The sequence below is a fragment of the Lolium perenne genome, chromosome 1 (genome assembly GCF_019359855.2).
Source record: "Lolium perenne isolate Kyuss_39 chromosome 1, Kyuss_2.0, whole genome shotgun sequence".
NCBI lineage: Eukaryota > Viridiplantae > Streptophyta > Magnoliopsida > Poales > Poaceae > Lolium > Lolium perenne.
The window spans coordinates 208,889,244-208,907,006 of record NC_067244.2 but is presented as its reverse complement, the minus strand read 5'-3'; the positions used below and the strand labels follow the sequence as shown (position 1 = coordinate 208,907,006).

Sequence of the window (17,763 nt, the reverse complement as noted above, 5' to 3'; positions counted from 1 at the left end):
GAAACTTCGCCATGAATATTAAAAGCTAAGAACACATGTGTTCATATGCAACAGCGGAGCGTGTCTCTCTCCCACACAAGCATGATGTAATCCAATTTATTCAAACACAAACAAAAATAAAAGCATACCGACGCTCCAAGAAAAGCACATAAGATGTGATGGAATAAAAATATAGTTTCAGGGGAGGAACGTGATAATTTGTCGATGAAGAAGGGGATGCCTTGGGCATCCCCAAGCTTAGACGCTTGAGTCTTCTTAGAATATGCAGGGGTGAACCACCGGGGCATCCCCAAGCTTAGAGCTTTCACTCTTCTTGATCATAGTATATCATCCTCCTCTCTTGACCCTTGAAAACTTCCTTCACACCAAACTTCTCATAAACTTCATTAGAGGGGTTAGTACATAATCAAAAACTCACATGTTCAGAGGTGACACAATCATTCTTAACACTTCTGGACATTGCTCAAAGCTACTGGAAGGTAATGGAACAAAGAAATCCACCCAACACAGCGAAAGAAGCAATGCGAAATAAAAGGCAGAATCTGTCAAAACAGAACAGTCCGTAAAGACGAATTTCTAATAAATACTTCCGTTGCTCAGATCAGAAAACTCAAAACTAATGAAAGTTGCGTACATATCTGAGGAACACGCACGTAAATTGGCATATTTTTCTGATTTTTCTACAGAGAAAACAGCCCAGATTCGTGACAGATAGAAATCTGTTTCTGCGCAGAAATCCAAATCTAGTATCAACCTTCGATTAGAGGTTTCACTTGGCACAACAAAACACAAAACTAAGATAAGGAGAGGTTGCTACAGTAGTAAACAACTTCCAAGATACAAATATAAAATAAAGTACTGTAGCAAAATAAACACATGGGTTATCTCCCAAGAAGTTCTTTCTTTATAGCCATTGAGATGGGCTCAGCAGTTTTAATGATGCACTCATAAGAAATAGTAGTTGAAGCGAAAGAGAGCATCCAGAGGCAAATTCAAAACAAATTTAAGTCTAACATGCTTCCTATGCAAAGGAATCTTGTAAATAAACAAGTTCATGAAGAGCAAAGTGACAAGCATAGGAAGATAAAACAAGTATAGCTTCAAAAATTTCAGCACATAGAGAGGCATTTTAGTAACATGAAAATTTCTACAACCATATTTTCCTCTCTCATAATAACTTTCAGTAGCATCATGAGCAAACTCAACAATATAACTATCACATAAAGCATTCTTATCATGAGTCTCATGCATAAAATTATTACTCTCCACATAAGCATAATCAATTTTATTAGTTGTAGTGGGAGCAAATTCAACAAAGTAGCTATCATCAAAGGTAAACACTATAGATCGTAGTCCGATGGAAAGGCTTCCGTCGGACCACTCACACACCCTACATCTCTCCTCCATCCAATGGCTGGCAGCAGAATATTTTGTTCTCGTCCCATTAACTGCGATCCGTCCCACACGCGCCGTTAATTCTGCATCAGCTCCATAGTTCCGCACCACCGCGGTCTCCGCGTCCACCGACCGCATATGTCTCCTCCCGATCTATTCTCCTCGCCGGAATCGTCCCCGCTCCTCTCCTCCTCGTCATTCCTCTACTGCCACCTGACTACTGGATTCGCCCGCCGTTCCTGATTCGCAGCCGCCCAGCAACCTATCACCGCGCCGCGTTCATGATTCGCAGCCGCCCAGCAACCTGCTGGGCAGCTGCTTCGCGATGCGACCTGCTGCCATCCGATCTACAGTCGTAGCACTATACCACTCTCCTACATGGACAGTCAGTGTCCGATCCATTGGTGACCGCCGATGGAGACGACTCAGCCGGGCCTTCAAGTCTACAGACATGGGAAATCAGCGGGCCATGTCGATTCGTCGACTACATGATTCGGTAAGTGCATCTTATCTAGTTTCAGAAGTGCTCAGCCTTGTGTTTCTAGGTAGCAAAATACTCTTTTTCTGTGCTTCCATATCTTGGAGTATGTGAGGATGTGCTGGAATGATTTAGGGCTGTTCGATGGGAGGGAAGTGATTTAGGGAAGGGTAGGCTCACCTGCCCGAGTCGATCAAAGCAGTGTAGCATTCCTGCGGGCAGCAATCAGCACAACCATGAGTACAGTAGGTCCTGTTCCGGCCGGCTGCAATCATCACAACGATGCGCAGAGTGGGGCGATACTGCTGCAGCTCGCATCGTGCACGAGCACATCTCGGAATGGGGCCGCATAAGGTGAGATAGTGTACAAATAATTTTCTCATATCCTCAATTTTTCGTGGATTTCATGTTGTAGCTTTGCTCCTTCCAGACTGTTCCGTTGAGGCAGGAAGCACGACCACCATCTGTAGGAAGCACGATCACATCTAAATGAAGCACGATGACCAAAAAAGTATGGTCAAAATCAGCCGGTGCGTCTGAAGAATCACAAGCACAACATGGATGAAGCACGGCCAACATTGACAAGTAGCATGTAGCATGATCACCATATGAAGGAAGCAAAGCTACCGCAGCAAGGACACATGCATGAATCAGAAGGAAGCACATCATCACCATCAGCTCTTGGTGTCCGCATTGTGCATACATGCCACAAGATAGATACCTAGATGCCGCTTTTTGTTCTATGGAAGCAAACACGGAGAATGTGACACGTTCCATGGCGGGGGCATGCATAGAAGCATGGTGGAAGCAAGCAGATATTTTCCATTACTGCATTACATGTCATTATAAAACTTGTAATTTCCAATTAATATATATTTGGCCATGGAAGCACATCTCCATTCAATAGGAGCAAATATTTAATTCTTTAGAAGCTCATCCTATTTCTTCAGAAGCATGTATAATTATTGCAGCGAAAATAATTGCATTGTTGTCGGAAAAATATTCATATTATGTTGGAAGCAAGACTTGTCGATGGAAGTGGTACTATATATGTTGCTTCTGAAACATTTCTTTTTCACAACACACACATATTTAAATCTGTTGGAAATTTCATTCCCCGTGGAAGCATGTTTTTGTTGCATGGCAACCAGAGTCGTTTATAGTAAGGTAAATCCAAATATACCATTTGTATATTCGAAAAATGCATGTTCCAAATACAAGTACTAATAGTTTTTCAACATTTATTTGTTGGAAATGAATTATTAGAATCTTGTTCCCATTTCAATGGAAGCAAATTTTTATTTAGTTTGAAACTTCAAACAATATTGAAAACCGTAAGAAACCAAATTGCATAGACACAGGAGCTAATAGATTATTGATGTTAAAATCTGGAACTTGGATATACTTGAGTACGAGACAAATCGTACTAATCAGTTGAGATCCCCTATTATTACGGCCAGGTTTTATGGAAGGATGCAATCTGCACAACGTTTTAGGGAGACAGTTACGCGGGGCTGGTTTAAAACGTGACTAGCACAACATCGTAGGGCCATCGTGCGTTTCATCCTGTGGCCATAGGCTAGTCCGATGGGAAGCTACCCATCGGGAGCCGATTCCTAGCGGTGCCCATCATCAAATATAGGAGGCATATTGTAATCATAATCAAATTCACTCTCCATAGTAGGTGGAACCAAAAGACCACTATCATTATAATCATCATATATGGGAGGCAAAGTATCATCAAATAAAATTTTCTCCTCAATGCTTGGGGGACTAAAAAGATCATGAAAACCAGCTTCCCCAAGCTTAGAACTTTCTATATCATTATCAACAATGGTGTTCAAAGCGTTCATACTAATATTACTACCAGCATGCAAATAAGATTCCATAGGTTTTTTAATTTTCGCATCAAACAATCCATGTTTTAAATCAGGAAATAGCATAAGAAGCTCATTTTTGTCCATTATGCCAAACTAGTGTAAACAAGAAACGAAAAGATGCAATTGCAGGATCTAAAGGAAATAGCTTTGAGTACTTACGGCGCCGGAAAATAGCTTAGTAGCCGAGATCCGGAGTGTGAGTACCTTTTACCTTTTCTCCCCGGCAACGGCGCCAGAAAATAGCTTGATGTCTACGCCCCCCCTCCTTTTCCTGTAGACAGTGTTGGGCCTCCAAGAGCAGAGGTTTGTAGAACAGAAGCAAGTTTTCCCTTAAGTGGATCACCCAAGGTTTATCGAACTCAGGGAGGAAGAGGTCAAAGATATCCCTCTCATGCAACCCTGCAACCACATAGCAAGAAGTCTCTTGTGTCCCCAACACACCTAATAGGTGCACTAGTTCGGCGAAGAGATAGTGAAATACAGGTGGTATGAATATATATGAGCAGTGGCAACGGCACCAGAAAAGTGCTTTGCCCAAGACAGTAAACAAGCAGTAGTAACGCAGCAGTAGTAACGCAGCAGTAGTAACGCAGTAAAACAGTAAACAAGCAGCAATAGCAGTATTTAGGGACAAGGCCTAGGGATCATACTTTCACTAGTGGACACTCTCAACATTGATCACATAACAAAATAGATAAATGCATACTCTACACTCTTTTGTTGGATGATGAACACATTGCGTAGGATTACACGAACCCTCAATGCCGGAGTTAACAAGCTCCACAATTCAATGTTCATATTTAAATAACCTTAGAGTGTAAGATAGATCAACATAACTAAACCAAGTACCAACGTAGCATGCACACTGTCACCTTCATGCTTAGAAAGGAGGCATAGATCATATCAATACTATCATAGCAATAGTTAACTTCATAATCTACAAGAGATCATAATCATAGCATAAACCAAGTACTAACACGGATGCACACACTGTCACCATTACACCGTGCAGGAGGAATAAAACTACTTTAATAACATCACTAGAGTAGCACATAGATAAATTGTGATACAAAACACATTGCAATCATAAAGAGATATAAATAAGCACTTCACTATGCCATTCATAACAGTGAATAAGTATTCTGTGAAATATAGCCTAAGAGACCCACACGGTGCACACACTGTCACCTTTACACACGTGGGACAAGGAGTCTCCGGAGATCACATAAGTAAAATTCACTTGACTAGCATAACGACATCTAGATTACAAGCATCATCATATGAATCTCAATCATGTAAGGCAGCTCATGAGATTATTGTATTGAAGTACATAGGAGAGAGATGAACCACATAGCTACCGGTACAGCCCCGAGCCTCGATGGAGAACTACTCCCTCCTCATGGGAGCAGCAGCGGTGATGAAGATGGCGGTGGAGATGGCAGCGGTGTCGATGGAGAAGCCTTCCGGGGGCACTTCCCCGTTCCGGCGGCGTGCCGGAACAGAGACTCCTGTCCCCCAGATCTTGGCTTCGCGATGGCGGCGGCTCTGGAAGGTTTCTGTGGGTTTCGTCCAACGTATCAGGGTTTTCGCGACGGAGGCTTTAAATAGGCGAAGAGGCGGCGCAGGAGGGCTGACAGGGTGGCCACACTATAGGGGGGCGCGGGCCCCCCCTTGGCCGCGCCGGCCTAGGGTTTGGTGGCCCTGTGCCCCCTCTCTGGCGGTTCTCGTGTGTTCTGGATGCTTCCGGGCAAAATAGGAACCTTGGCGTTGATTTCGTCCAATTCCGAGAATATTTCGTTACTAGGATTTCTGAAACCAAAAATAGCAGAAAACAGGAACTGGCACTTTGGCATCTTGTTAATAGGTTAGTTCCAGAAAATGCACGAATATGACATAAAGTGTGCATAAAACATGTAGATATTATCAATAATGTGGCATGGAACACAAGAAATTATCGATACGTCGGAGACGTATCAGTGACAGAAACCTCTAAGGTTATGGATGTACTGTTGCCACTAGGGATAAAACATTGATGCTATGTCCGAGGATGTAGTTATTGATTACATTACGCACCATACTTAATGCATTTGTCTGTTGTTTGCAACTTAATACTGGAAGGGGTTCGGATGATAACCTGAAGGTGGACTTTTTAGGCATAGATGCATGCTGGATAGCGGTCTATGTACTTTGTCGTAATGCCCAATTAAATCTCACAATACTCATCATATCATGTATGTGCATGGTCATGCCCTCTCTATTTGTCAATTGCCCAACTGTAATTTGTTCACCCAACATGCTATTTATCTTATGGGAGAGACACCACTAGTGAACTGTGGACCCCGGTCCATTCTTTACATCTGAAATACAATCTACTGCAATTGTTCTACTGTTCTCTGCAAACAATCATTATCCACACTATACATCTAATCCTTTGTTACAGCAAGCCGGTGAGATTGACAACCTCACTGTTTCATTGGGGCAAAGTACTTTGGTTGTGTTGTGCAGGTTCCACGTTGGCACCAGAATCCCTGGTGTTGCGCCGCACTACATCTCGCCGCCATCAACTTTCAACGTGCTTCTTGGCTCCTACTGGTTCGATAAACCTTGGTTTCATACTGAGGGAAAACTTGCCACTGTACGCATCACACCTTCCTCTTGGGGTTCCCAACGGACGCGTGCTGTACGCGTATCATTGTGCCAAGTAAAGTCTTTGATAGTAAGGTTCATACTAGATTTGGATTACTGCATAGAAACAGATTTCTTTGCTGTCACGAATCTGGGCCTAATTCTCTGTAGGTAACTCATAAAATTATGCCAATTTACGTGAGTGATACTCAGATATGTACGCAACTTTCATTCAATTTGAGCATTTTCATTTGAGCAAGTCTGGTGCCTCAATAAAATTCGTTTTTACGGACTGTTCTGTTTTAACAGATTCTGCCTTTTATTTCACATTGCCTGTTTTGCTATGCTTGATGGATTTTTCTATTCCATTAACTTTCAGTAGCTTTGTGCAATATCCAGAAGTGTTAAGAATGATTATGTCACCTCTGAACATATGAATTTTGATTATGCACTAACCCTCTAATGAGTTGTTTTGAGTTTGGTGTGGAGGAAGTTTTCAAGGATCAAGAAAGGGAGATGATACAATATGATCAAGGAGAGTGAAAGCTCTAAGCTTGGGGATGCCCCGGTGGTTCACCCCTGCATCTTTCAAGAAGACTCAAGCGTCTAAGCTTGGGGATGTTCAAGGCATCCCCTTCTTCATCGACAACATTATCAGGTTCCTCTAGTGAAACTATATTTTTATTCCATCACATCTTATGCACTTTGCTTGGAGCGTCTGTTTGTTTTTATTTTTGTTTTGTTTGAATAAAATGGATCCTAGCATTCATTGTGTGGGAGAGAGACACGCTCCGCTGTTGCATATGGACAAATATGTCCTTAGGCTTTACTCATAATATTCATGGAGAAGGTTGAATCTTCTTCGTTAATTTGTTATATGGTTGGAAACAGGAAATGCTACATGTAGTAATTGGTAGAATGTCTTGAATAATTTGATACTTGGCAATTGTTGTGCTCATGTTTAAGCTCTTGCATCATATACTTTGCACCTATTAATGAAGAAATACATAGAGCTTGCTAAAATTTGGTTTGCATAATTGGTCTCGCTAAGGTCTAGATAATTTCTAGTAAGGGTCGAACAACAAGGAAGATGGTATAGAGTCTTATAATGTTTACAATATGTCTTTTATGTGAGTTTTGCTGTACCGCTTCATACTTGTGTTTGTTTCAAATAGCCTTGCTAGCCTAAGCGTTGTATCGAGAGGGAATACTTCTCATGCATCCAAAATCCTTGAGCCAACCACTATGCCATTTGTGTCCACCATACCTACCTACTACATGGTATTTCTCCGCCATTCCAAAGTAAATTGCTTGAGTGCTACCTTTAAACAATTCAAAATTTATCACCTCTGATTTGTGTCAATGTTTTATAGCTCATGAGGAAGTATGTGGTGTTAATCTTTCAATCTTGTTGGGCAACTTTCACCAATGGACTAGTGGCTTCATCCGCTTATCCAATAATTTTGCAAAAAGAGCTGGCAATGGGATTCCCAGTCCCAAATTAATTAACCTAAATAGACACTCCTCCATGGTATGTGATTGTTGGAAGGCACCCGAAGGATTCGGTTAGCCATGGCTTGAGAAAGCAAAGGTGGGGAGGAGTGTCATCATAATAAAACTAAAATAAAAAGGCACTCCTTCATGGTATGAGATTGTTGGCAGGCACCCGAGGATTCGGTTAGCCATGGTTTGTGAAAGAAAGGTTGGAAGGAGTGCCACCCAAAAATAAAATAAAATGGGAGCCGCTCTTTGAAGGTTTGTCTGGCAAGGGTGTTAGAGTGCCCACTACCATTCGTTGACAACAACAAACACCTCTCAAAACTTTACTTTTATGCTCTCTTTATGTTTTCAAAACCAAAGCTCTAGCACAAATATAGCAATCAATGCTTCCCTCTATGAAGGGCCTTTCTTTTACTTTTATGTTGAGTCAGTTCACCTATTTCTCTCCACCTCAAGAAGCAAACACTTGTGTGAACTGTGCATTGATTCCTACATACTTGCATATTGCACTTGTTATATTACTTTATGTTGACAATATCCATGAGATATACATGTTACAAGTTGAAAGCAACCGCTGAAACTTAATCTTCCTTTGTGTTGCTTCAATGCCTTTACTTTGAATTATTGCTTTATGAGTTAACTCTTATGCAAGACTTATTGATGCTTGTCTTGAAAGTACTATTCATGAAATATCTTTGCTATATGATTCATTTGTTTACTCATGTCATTTACATTGCTTTGATAGCTGCATTCATTACATGTGCTTACAATAGTATGATCAAGATTATGATGGCATGTCACTCCAGAAATTGTCTTTGTTATCGTTTACCTACTCGGGACGAGCAGGAACTAAGCTTGGGGATGCTGATACGTCTCCAACGTATCGATAATTTCTTATGTTCCATGCCACTTTATTGATGATATCTACATGTTTTATACATACTTTATGTCATATTTATGCATTTTCCGGCACTAACCTATTAACGAGATGCCGAAGAGCCAGTTGGTGTTTTCTGCTGTTTTTGGTTTCAGAAATCCTAGTAAGGAAATATTCTCGGAATTGGACGAAATCAACGCCCAGGATCTTATTTTTCCACGAAGCTTCCAGAACACCGGGAAGGAAACGAAGTGGGGCGACGAGGCACCGACACAACAGGGCGGCGCGACCCACCCCTTGGCGGCGCGGCCCTGGCGTGTGGGGCCCTCGCGTCGCCCCTAAACCTACCTCTCCGACTATAAGAAGCCTTCGTCGATAATAGTTCCAGTACCGAGAGCCACGATACGGAAAACCTTCCAGAGACGCCGCCGCCACCAATCCCATCTCGGGGGATTCAGGAGATCGCCTCCGGCACCCTGCCGGAGAGGGGAATCATCTCCCGGAGGACTCTTCACCGCCATGGTCGCCTCCGGAGTGATGAGTGAGTAGTTCACCCCTGGACTATGGGTCCATAGCAGTAGCTAGATGGTCGTCTTCTCCTAATTGTGCTTCATTGTTGGATCTTGTGAGCTGCCTAACATGATCAAGATCATCTATCTGTAATGCTATATGTTGTGTTTGTTGGGATCCGATGAATAGAGAATACTATGCTATGTTGATTATCAATCTATTATCTATGTGTTGTTTATGATCTTGCATGCTCTCCGTTACTAGTAGAGGTGCGGTGACCCAGCATACCACTGCATGTTGTAGTATACAAGTCGTTGATATGATCTTTGCGAAGGGACTTCTTCACAATTTGCCATATCCCTCAGAGTGGTACAACAGAAACATTGCAGGTCATAACACTCCATACTTTATTACAGACATTGTCTTAACAAGTTGGTATTCTCACAGGTCCTATGAGAACACCCTAAGATACTACTTAAGTACGATTACAACTCATAACAAATATAAAGAGAGCTCAACAACTTATTTAGGTAAGTTCTACGTTGCTCGGCTCTATGATGCTAGGGTATGTCACTACTCCTCCACCTCCGTGTCATCTGGTCCGTAGACTATCCCATAGTCTACGCCTTCCACTCCGCCGGTAAGATCAAGTTCTTCGTAGACCAGCTCGTAACTTCCTTCTGGTGCTCCATCGTTGATGGCCTCCACCTCCGGATCACAGTTTAGCAAGGGTGTCGAAAGAAAGTGAGTACAGGGGTACTCAGCAAGTTCTAAAAGAATAAAAAGGTGTTTGATGCACTAGCTACGACCATTGATCAGGAAATCGCAGGTCAATGCATGTTTTGCAATCATTTCTTCAAAAGGTTGCTTTTATTATGAAAACTATGCCCGTCAGTCTTCACAGGTTGACTAGAACTTCGTGGAGTTCCTTTCCTGCCGCGTTCGCAGTTCCCTTCCCGGAACAAGGAGTGACAGCCACAATTTGATACACTCTGCAGAGGTGCATTACTTTTCCCACAAGAGATCTCACCCTTTTTGCCATCCGCAGGGACTTGCCCCCGTTCACACTTCCTTTGGTGTGAGGCCAGGTATAAAGATCCAAGCCCACACCGCCTTCTCCGCGACTGCAAACCCACCCTTTTGTCCAACCGTACACCCCCAGTAGACTTCCCCCGATAATACGGCTTTACTCACGGTGTACTCCGGACAATCCTTCATAGATGGTAGAGCTTATCATCACTAATGGATGGGGATTTAAAAGGATATCCCAACCTATTGCGGAAGTGCCTCCAACACCCCACCGGCTCTACCAATCCGTTGGCGTGCAGAAGGGAAAAGATACGGCTGGCTTCCCCAGAGCCATTATAGATCTCATGGTCAACGCGATTTGTACGGCGCTAGAATCACTGGACGGCATTGGTAATTAATCCTAGGGTGATATAACCCATTGCAATGGAACCTCCACCATATCAACACATACCATGGTTCCATTGCCAGCCACATAGTCATATTCATAGTTGGAAAGTAACATTTCATTTGCGATGCAGGAATGATAAGTATATAGCTTTGCATTAAAGTAGTAGAAAATACTCAAGTTGACATGAGCAAGGGTGAACTTGCCTGTGGACTGCGAGATAGTGCAGTTCAATGCAGTTGATGGAACCTGGACCTCGGGTTCTGTAAGAAGCATCATTGTCCGGTAAGGACAATGTTATAAAATCCAAATAATGCAATCATGGATGTATTATTTTATGTTGGATCCCTTTACCCCGCTGAGTTATATCAATTTAGGGTTGCGTTTAAGATTTATGTCTTCGACAATAATTTACAATTGATTTAAAAGTATAAATCATTGTAATTCACACAAAGTACACAATTCAAAGTAAAACTATTTTACTTGATGATTTCCTTAATCATTCCAAAAAATAATTTGAAATTATTGAGTTACCTCTATAGTTTTTGGAATAAAAAGGAATATAGTATTTTTCTTGGAAAAATACCCTTTTCAATAGAAATGACTTGGAATATTAGAATTTCATTTTGAAATGTTTGAAAATAAGTATTTGAACTTATTTGAGATTTTTCCTTGAATTTTAATTACAAGGAAATAATAATTTTAAATTCCAAGTTATTATTTAAATTCTTAAAATTCATAATTTTGAATTTGTTTCATAAATTCCATTCATATTTTATTCTTGTTAAGATTTATTTTTCATTCATTAATCCAATTTTTAATGGATTTTTAGAGTTGTATTTGATTTATTAAAATTTGGTAAAGTTCTGGCTTTTTGGGCCTTATTGGGCCCAGCCCAATGACCTAGGCCCATGGGACAGCCCACTAAGGCTTGCCCCATAGCGGCTCGGTGGCGCCGAACAGCCCACCGCTCTCACTCACTCGGCCCTCTCTCTCTCTCGTCCACCTCTAACCCTAACCTCTCGCGACGCTCTGGCGATGGCGTCGCCGCCATGGCCGCCGCCTCGCTCCGGCCATCGCCGTGCTCCTCCGCCGTAGCCACCTACCAAACTAGAACCGCCGCGTGCAGATCTATCGATCTGTCCGCGTAGTTTTCCCCTTCTCTTCCTCTCCTGGCGAATCGCCTCCGTTCTAGATCTCGCGGAGATTCGCCTCGACGAACTCCGGCGAGCGCTCGTCCTCGCCGACGATGGGTGTGCTCCTGGGTTGACCTGGCGCGGTGTCTTGCTCGCGATGCACTCGTGCCGTCGCCTCGGTGCTTCGCTACGATGGTCTTTGGGTTCGTGTTTGGGTTCGCCGGCGTAACGTCGGCGCCTACCACTGGACCCGCAGCTGTTAGGGCCGCGCGAGCACCTTTGCCTCGCCATGCCCTAGCTTCGCTTCCAGCGCAAGTAAGTGTTGCATCTCCTCCTTCTCTTACGTGCGCCTCCCTTGCCACCGTTCTTCTTCCTCCTCATGCTCGTTGCTCTCTCGGTGATCCCGTGATCACGCGAGCCATGCTATTGCTGCGCAATTTTCCCGTGCTTCTTTTACCGCAAGCTCATGACTCAATTACCATTTACTTGCATCTTGGCACATGCCGCTTTGCTTGCTATTCATGCTTTGTGCTTGCTTCTCTCTTGCTCCTAGCATGCTCTGTACTTGCCATGCTCTACTGTGCTTGCTCAAAAGCTAACTATGCCATGCTATGCTTGGTTATGACTTGCTTGTGCTTACTGGTATATCATGCTTGCTTGTCTAGGTGTATTTGTGATGCATCAGTGACACTTGTGTGTGTGCCAGTGGTGCCTGTGATCTGCTTCAGTGCTATCTATGCAAGCCAATGATCCATTGGATCATTCCTTGCTTGTTGGCTAACTTCCCTGTGTAGCTTGGCTTGCTGCAATTGATCCATTTGATCAATTCAATGTCAGTAATGGCTTACTGATTAATACTGTGGCTAAGTGATTCAATTTCCTTTGTGATACTGATGCTCAAGCATCACTATGCTGTTGCTTACTTAAGCTACTGGACTTGCTCCAGTGGTTATGGTGCAGTGAGTAAATTGTGTTGCTTAATAGTGTGCTACTGTCAGTGCTAAGCATGGATCTGTGATAAATTCATGCTTGTATTAATTAAATTATGATGAACTGCTTATGCAAAGAATGATTTAAATGATTTGCTTGCAAATGACTTAGCTGTTCATGATTATCCTGCAAGCAATTGAATCTGAATCCATTCCTGGATAATGATGTGCTATGTTTGGCTTTATTTTAGTTGATGCTAAGTGTGATGTGACCTCAGTGGCCTTGCTCCTGATTGGTTGCTCACCAAAATAGTTGGATCTTGTGGCTACTCAACCTTTGCTTGCATATTTGGGAATCATCCTTGAGATGAATGCTAATATGCTTGCCTGATGAAAATCTAGGGTTTACTGATGGTTCATAGCTTAGGATTTACTGTGTAGTCTTAGCTGCTAATCCTTGCAATTCATCTACTGGTGCTATCTGTGCATGTGATATGGCTATGGTGTGCATCTGTGCATGTGTGCTAGTTTCTGTGTACAAGATCTGTACCTAGATGCTTTCTATTTTTAGTAGCTTTTGACTGCGGTAATCCTTGGTGAAAACCAAGTGATGATCTACCCATATGAGCATCTGCTCATCCCATGCTTATTTCATGCATATGTGATGGATCGGATCCATTGGATCTGTCCCGTATTTGGTATACCTTGTTCCAGCTCCTAGTGTGAAATATTTGGTTGATGCAGACTTGGGGTTTCTGTACTCAGCCCTTCACCTCCAATCTCTGGTTGATCTTCTCAGGTCACCATGATTCCTGGTGGCTAAGTTGGTTGTGTTGGTTTCTGTTCTTGGTTATGAACTGGATGAACTGTGCTTGTTCTTGCTTCACCCTTACCTAATGATTTGCAAATGTGGTCGACTGACATGGTTCTAGGGTTTGTGTGCTATTTATATGGCCTCTACTTCATCCCTGGCCATGACACACAGGCTCATTTACTTTATGACTCATCCTTTGCCTTGCCTTGCTGTTGCTTGCCTAGCAACAGCCTTGCTATGGTGAAACTTGAGCCCTCTGTGGCTGCTCAGGTTTGGTCTGCTGATCCTATCCCGTGTCAGTCTGTGTTTTGGACAAGCACAAGTGTGCGGATGTTGTTCACCGTCCAAACTGAATTTCTGTGATGTTTTTCACTCTGTCCAGACTGAATTTCTAACACTTAATATCCTGTCTAGCACTTGTGATTTGTTTTGCAGGTTTTGAAGTTGAGTATGACCAGAAGATGTCCTTCAAGCATTTAGTCTAGGTTTTAGTTTAGGAAAATCTTGTAATTTTCCTTTTTCATTTCTGTTTATTATTATACATCAATTCTTGTATCAAAAATATTGTAAAGACTATGTATTCTGTGTTGATGATCAATAAAGCTCAAGTTTTGGTTTATGAGCTTTGTATTATATAATGTTTATATTCTTGATGAAATATTATTTGATATTCACTTTGAAATTCAAAGTGATTTGAATTTTATATCTTGTGTTTGAATTCTAAATTCAATGTTTATATGGTGTGATGTTTATAGTTAATTGTTTAACACTTATCAAATGCAAACATTCCCCAAAGTAACAAGTTACAAAAGAGATCATGTCGAAATTTCCCTAACTCACATTGCCTAACCCTAAGTGCAAAATGAGAGAGAACCTCGATCCCTCTTAGGTTTAGTTGCAATAAGGCGCGAAAATTTCCCCCGTTTTGCGATGAAATGCACATCCCATTTCTAAATCTACCCTTCGTTGTTCCTATGTTCTGGGTTATTACAAGAGGCTCTGGCCAAGTTTTTGCTTGTAACTCCAAGAGGGAGTATTTATGCTCGATAGTGGGTTCATGCCTCCATTAAATCTGGGACAGTGACAGAAAGTTCTAAGGTTGTGGATGTGCTGTTGCCACTAGGGATAAAACATCGATGCTATGTCTAAGGATGTAGTTGTTGATTACATTACGCACCATACTTAATGCAATTGTCTGTTGTTTGCAACTTAATATGGAAGGGGTTCGGATGATAACCTGAAGGTGGACTTTTTAGGCATAGATGCATGCTGGATAGCGGTCTATGTACTTTGTCGTAATTCCCAATTAAATCTCACAATACTCATCATATCATGTATGTGCATGGTCATGCCCTCTTTATTTGTCAATTGCCCAACTGTAATTTGTTCACCCAACATGCTATTTATCTTATGGGAGAGACGCCTCTAGTGAACTGTGGACCCCGGTCCATTCTTAACATCAAATACAATCTACTGCAATACTTGTTTTACTGTTTTCTACAAACAATCATCATCCACACTATACATCTAATCCTTTGTTACAGCAAGCCGGTGAGATTGACAACCTCACTGTCACGTTGGGGCAAAGTAATTTGGTTGTGTTGTGCAGGTTCCACATTGACGCCGGAATCCCTGGTGTTGCGCCGCACTACACTCCGCTGCCATCAACCTTCAATGTGCTTCTTGGCTCCTACTGGTTCGATAAACCTTGGTTTCTTACTGAGGGAAAACTTGTCGCTGTACGCATCACACCTTCCTCTTGAGGTTCCCAACGGACGCGTGTTGTACGCGTATCAGCTGGTTGCATATATAAAGCCAGCCAGAGCACCCGATAGAGGAAAAAACAGATAGAGAAGACCAACAGAGAGACAACAGATAGACAGCATAGCTCCGGTACGGCGGCACCATGTAAACATACTTATGCTCATATACTAGATTGCTAGCAGCACGTAGGGATCCTCCACCGAGGGGGCCCCGAAGCTGGGTACGTCGTGTGCCTAATCTCGACCCCGGAATCTCCATTGTCGCTCTTCGATTGGCGCCGTCCGTGAGGATCGCGACGCTGGATTTTGTTATCCGGGCGAGATCCCTCTACATCATCATCAAGTTTGTCATCAGCTGATTCATATACGCTGGCGTCTTCAAACTCGTCGTGGCTCCATTGAAGTATTGAACAAGCAAATCGGCGCGAGGCGTGGATCACAAGGAGTGGTCCGCGTGGCCAGCAGTAATTGTTAAAATAGGCATGAAGCAAGACATCGTTCCAGTCATGGATTGATTGGTGACACGCCATGGATTTATCGTCCAGCAAAGTCAATCAACAACGCGCGGCAGCCAGTCAAAATTCACCGAGAAGCCGTGCAGGGTGCAGACGAGTAGCAGCAGCGAGAAAAGGCAATGCAATTCACATTATCAGCAGCTGGAACAAACTTCAAAGGAATCCAACGCTCGTATGACAGCCCGGTCGGTAGCCGACCGGACAAATCAATTCGCTTGCCTAAGGGCATCTCCACCGGGGCGACGCAAACGGACATTTTTCGTTCATTTGCGTCTGCGTGGACAAAAAATACGCTCCAGCGGGTAGACGCAAAACATCCGCAGCGTCCGTCCTGACGCAAACGTGGACCAAATATGCGCCAGGAATGCGTCTCTGCGGACGCGTCCGCGTGTCCGTTTGTATCCGGTTGGGCTGCATGCAGCCCTCTCTCTCCTACTTTAATCACGCATGCGTTTATTCCTAGCCACACAAATAGAATTTTTTCCTCTCTCTCCTCTCTAATCACGCATGCGGTCAAATAAATGCGTCTCTGCGGCTGGAGAAGTGGCAGACGCATGCGGACATGCGGATGTTTTTATGTCCGTGCCCGACGTAAACGGACATAAATATACGTCGCCCCGCTGGAGATGCCCTAAGCACACTCGATGTGCCCATGAGCTTCACGGCCGAACATCCAATCCCATCTCTCTCTCTTATCAATTTTGATATTAATTGTTTAATACAGAAGCTAACTCTTTGCATGCACATTGATTACATACGAGGAACAAGATATACAGAGCGATCATATGTGGATCCGAAGTATTGTGACTTCTCAGCGCCGAATTCTTTCGGATGAACATTAAGCGATTTTGCCGACTTCATCTGTATATTGACATCTTTCGTCTAAATGCGGCTCAAACTCTCCGTCACAAACTCGCCATCCAATGCAAAAACATATCAGGTGCTATACTTCTAATTAATTTCTACTTGCAAAATTATTTCGTCAAATATTTTTTCGGCTCGTACTATTTGCGTGCAGTTTTTTGCGCCGCAATATAACTACAGATTGAAACAACAATTTCGACTACTTCGCTCGGACAACCGTACCAGTTGTCGCGCACTCACCACACTTGTGGGTTCACCAGTCGCGGATCCTCCACATCGACTGCGTCTTCTTCATCGATTATTTTCGACAGGCGCCGCGCGACTACAATCAACTATGCCCGCCGTACGAAATGCTTACACATCAGCTCCGTTGTAGCCGATAAAAAAAGATAAGTGTTCTTCTTCAAATAGTCAGTTATTATTTACTTTCGATACACCCAAATACTCCGGGGCTGCACCATTACATCATTAGAGCAAATTCACCCAACACTGGGGCTGTGTTATTACTTCGTTACCACAAATATACTCGGTTACTTGGTGAATATCTTTTTTTCGGCTCTGGATATATCTTCTCCGGCTCAGTGGAATTATTTTCTCTGGCTCAGTGGGATTATTTTCTTCGGCTTAGTGGAGTTATTTTCTTCGACTTAGTGGATTTATCTTCTTCGGCTAAGTGGATTTATTTTCTTCGGCTTATTGGATTGGTTTTCTTCTGGTTATCATTGGTTTTCTCTAATATAATGCTACCCGACGCATCTCCGGGTTAAATGGATTTATCATCTGTAATTATTACTGGACTCATTCTCTTCGGGTCAATGGATTCATCCTCTATGATATCGGCGGATTCATATGCTTCATATTTAATGGCGTAATCTCCAATATGGATTCATCTCAAATACCTCATCTTGGCTTCATCTTCGTGGATTTATATTATGTTATTGTCAATGGCTTCATCCTAAATGGCTTCACCTTATATGACGCCGCGATTCCATCAACTTCTTCCGACATCACGCCTAATACTCGGGGGCTCGACAACGACTTCACCCCTGAGCATAGCTACAAT

General features: G+C 42.8%; 1 long non-coding RNA gene across 1 annotated transcript; it reads left to right on the top strand.

Annotated features, from left to right (window-relative positions):
- The first annotated feature begins 1,418 nt into the window (after nucleotides 1-1,418).
- Nucleotides 1,419-3,068, top strand: LOC127322403 (uncharacterized). Its single transcript, XR_007864768.2, has 3 exons — nucleotides 1,419-1,891; nucleotides 2,009-2,227; nucleotides 2,304-3,068. It is a non-coding gene; the product is annotated as an uncharacterized lncRNA (long non-coding RNA).
- The last annotated feature ends 14,695 nt before the right edge of the window (nucleotides 3,069-17,763 follow it).